The following is a 4,302-nucleotide window of genomic DNA, read 5'->3' as shown; positions in this document are numbered from 1 at the left end:
CAGCCTTTGTGTATCCAATACCCTGCTTTAAATGTTGCTTTGAGTTGAAATCTGGACTAATCCATTTATTGCCTAAGTTTCATGGTCTTGCAGGTGAGGATCCACATAAGCATTTAAAAGAATTTTATGTTGTGTGTTCCAGCATGAAACCTCAAGGAGTTTCAGAGGATCAAATCAAGCTTCGAGCTTTCCCTTTCTCACTGGAAGGCACAGCTAAGGATTGGTTGTATTACCTTCCTTCCGGATTCGTCAACTCATGGAATGGGATGAAGCAGATATTTCTAGAGAAGTATTTTCCTGCTTCCTGTGCTGCCAATATATGAAAAGAAATTTATGGCATCCGGCAGTACAATGGAGAGAGTTTGTATGAGTACTGGGAGAGATTTAAGAAACTGTGTGTAAGCTGTCCCCATCATCAAATAAGTGAGCAGCTTTTGATTCAGTATTTCTATGAGGGACTTCTACCAATGGACCGCAGTATGATAGATGCAGCTAGTGGAGGGAGCTTTGGTTGATAAGACACTAGAAGAGGTAAGGAGGCTAATTACTAACATGGCAGCAAACTCTCAGCAGTTTGGAATGAGAATGGATCACACACCCATGAAGATTAATGACGTAAGTACATCTAACCTTGAGAAACAAATTTCTGATTTAACTTCTTTGGTGAAGCAGTTAACTGTAGGGAACATGCAAACTGTTAAGGTGTGTGGAATTTGTTCGGGTTTGGGTCATGCTACTGATATGTGTCCTGCGTTACAAGAGGATGAATCAATACAACATGCTAATGCAGTAGGTGTAATGGCCCGGCCCACTAGTGATATTGTTCGCTCTGGGCCGAAGCCCTCACAGTTTTAAAATGCGTCACTAGGGGTTATGAACCATCAACTTATAAACCCAGCATCTCTCCCGTGTTTTGTCGATGTGGGATTTGCCTAGGGTGTTACAATCCACCCCCCTTATGGGACTCAGCGTCCTCGCTGAGGTTTGCCCCACCATCGTTCAAGGTTGCACGCGGAGCGGCTCTGATACCACAAATGTAATGGCCCGGCCCACTAGTGATATTGTTCGCTCTGGGCCGAAGCCCTCACGGTTTTAAAACGCGTCATTAGGGGTTATGAACCATCAACTTATAAACCCAGCATCTCTCCCGTGTTTTGTCGATGTGGGATTTGCCTAGGGTGTTACAGTAGGACATTATGGACAACCACAACGCAGGTATGATCCCTATTCTAGTACTTATAACCCAAGATGGCGAGATCATCCCAATTTGAGTTATGGGAATCAATTGGTGCAAAACCAATACCAACAACAAAGACCACAAGTGAATCAACCACAACCACCTCTACATCTGCCTCCCTCAAATCAAGGTATGTCACTTGATGAAATTGTTAAGGCTTTGGCTAACAATACCCAACAGTTTCAATAGGAGACCAGAAATAACATTCAAAATATAAAGAGGCAAATTGGTCAGTTAGCCTCATCTGTGAGTAAGCTAGAAGCTCAAGGTTCTGAAAAGCTTCCATCACAAACAATCATGAACCCCAGAGAAAATGCACGTGCAATACTGTTGCAAAGTGGGAAAGAAGTTGATAATCAGACTCCACATGAGCCAACGAAAAAGAAGAAGCAAGGAGAAAAAGATTCTGAAGTACCTGAAGTTGAGGTAAATACTGAACTTAAACTGAATAAGGTAAATAATTCTATTCTTCCTCCATTCCCATGCAGGTTGGCTAAGACTAAGAAAGAAGAACAAGAGAAAGAAATTTTGGAGACTTTCAGAAAGGTGGAGGTGAATATACCTTTACTTGATGCAATCAAACAAGTTTCCAAGTATGCTAAATTCCTTAAGGAACTATGCACTACAAAGCGCAAGTTGAGGAATAATGAGAAGATCAGTATGGGGGAAAATGTATCGACTTTAATTCAGCAAAAATTACCCCTTAAGTGTAAGGATCCAGGTTCATTTTCTATTCCCTGCAGAATAAGTGATTCTGAATTTGAATGTGCAATGGTAGATTTAGGAGCATCTATTAATGTTATGTCAAATTCAGTTTTTCAAACTTTAAATTTTGGTCCTTTGAAAGAAATCAGTGTCATTATTCAGTTAGCTGATCGTTCTAATGCTTACCCATTGGGAGTAGTTGAGGATATGTTGGTGCAGGTTGGAGAATTGATTTTTCCTATAGATTTTTATATTCTGGATATGGAGGATAGTGTTCCCACATCAAAGTCAGCTTTGATTTTGTTTGGAAGACCTTTCCTAAAAATTGCCAAGACAAAAATTGATGTGGATGATGGTACCTTAACTATGGAGTTTGATGGAGAGACTGTCAAATTTAATATCTTTGATGCCATGAAGTATCCTGTTGATGATCATTCTATTTTTTCTATTGATGTTGTTGATACAATTGTGCAGGATGTTTTTGAGTTAAGCATGGAGGACGAGTTAGAAGTGGTGATTAGTCAAGGAATTTAAGAAATCAGTATCAATCAGCCATTAAGTGTAGAGGTTCAAAAGGCAGTAATGGCATTGCAGTCATTACCTCCTATTCAAAAAAGGTATGGAGTATCAAAGATTGACTTACTTGTATCTCACACAAAATTATTACCTTCTGTGGTGCAGGCACCAGTTCTTGAACTCAAGCCTCTACCTGAGCATTTGAAGTATGTTTACTTGGGAGACAATGAGACACTTCCAGTTATCATCTCAAGTAATTTAACAATGATTCAAGAAGAAAGATTGATTAGAGTTTTGAAACTACACAAGGAAGCAATTGGATGGACAATAGGTGACATCAAAGGTATAAATCCATCAGTGTGCATGCACAGGATTTTACTTGTCACACCCTACTCCTCTGTAAGATGTAACATGATCCTGTAGTACACCTAATGAATTACCGTACTTCGCCTACCGATAACCCATTAGATATACTACAAGGAATTTTAAAATAATTTTTATGAAATTTAAATCATCGATTAAAATCTGGTGTTATAAAATTTTTTTCAAAATTTCAGCAAAGTGTGTAACATCCTCACTTTAGTTAGTCCGTACAGTTTACTATTCAGGCGACCAATGTCAGTCTGAGCAACTAGAATGTTTGAAATTATGAATAAACTAGAGTGAGGAGTTATAAATAAACCAAATAACGCTCATAAAAATCAAGGAAAATTTTTAAGAACGAAATACACGAAGGTTAAACGAGCCGAAACCCAGTGATGAGTAACCCGAAGGGGAAGTGACGGTGAAGGCCGTTAGCAACCCTAAACCCAGGGAAAACCTCATGAAATAATTCTTGGGACCTCAGGGAAGGATTATTGGGGTTCCAATGACAATAAAATGTTAAGAAAACACAAGGAAAATTTAATCAATCGGTACACACAATTTTGGCTCGTTAAGCCAAACGGAGGGCATTTTGGTCATTTCGTCTTCAGAGATAATTTTTGACCAACTTGTCCATTTATGTAAGTGAATTATATGACATAAATATGACATAAAATATGAACAAATATTGATGAAAAATTATTTAAAAATGAATAGGAAAGGAAAGAAAAGAAAATGAAAGAAATTTAGCTTTATTACATAAGCATTATGTAAGCATGAGGTCATTAAAATCTTTGGCCAATCAAAATTCAAGAAATACAATTATAATCCATTAAAAATAGAGAAAAGGAGGCAGAATTCTAGAAAATTTCAGCAGCCCTCTCTCTTCTTCAAAAACATCACCCATGCTCTCCCATTGTCCACCATAGCCAAGCTTTACCAAGCTTGATTTTCTTAGTTTTTACCCAACTAAAGCCTAAGTTCCCAACACAAATTCTTGTTTCTTCCTCTTAGTAAAGCTTTTGGGAGTAAAAAGAAATAAAAAGGAAGAGTTCTTGCAAGCTTTGGATTAGCTCCATTAGAGGTTAGTGACTAAACTTGATTTTTCTCTTTTCATTCATGATGGAGGAGTGAAAATGAGTGTAAATTTGTAAAGAGACTTGATAAATATCTTGTGTATGCCCAGCCTAAAATTTTGGTAGCCTTGAACTTAGTAGAGTTTTGAGGATTTCTTAGAGTTAAATTGAAATTTGGCTACCTTTAACATCAATACATTGCTTAGGACAACGGAAGGTATGTAAATGCATGACTTGAGATATTAGGGTTAGGGTTTGGGCATGAATTTGAGACCTTGATCATTTAATGGTGAAAGTAAGTTTTAATGGTCAATTATTGACCATTTGGCTATGTGTAAATTAGAAATGAAGTGGTTTGTGTAATGGAAATTGAATTTAGTGTGGCTGCCCTTGGTGACTTGCAAG

General features: G+C 37.8%; 1 non-coding gene across 1 annotated transcript; it reads right to left on the bottom strand.

Moving 5' to 3' along the window:
• Positions 1–314: 314 nt before the first annotated feature.
• On the bottom strand, positions 315–421 carry LOC131178212 (small nucleolar RNA R71). The gene has a single exon (XR_009147345.1). It is a non-coding gene; the product is annotated as a small nucleolar RNA R71 (small nucleolar RNA).
• Between the last annotated feature and the right edge of the window lie 3,881 nt (positions 422–4,302).

This window comes from Hevea brasiliensis, chromosome 2 (genome assembly GCF_030052815.1).
Source record: "Hevea brasiliensis isolate MT/VB/25A 57/8 chromosome 2, ASM3005281v1, whole genome shotgun sequence".
Taxonomy (NCBI): domain Eukaryota; kingdom Viridiplantae; phylum Streptophyta; class Magnoliopsida; order Malpighiales; family Euphorbiaceae; genus Hevea; species Hevea brasiliensis.
The sequence above is the reverse complement of the archived record's forward strand: the minus strand, read 5'-3'. Positions and strand labels throughout refer to the sequence as shown.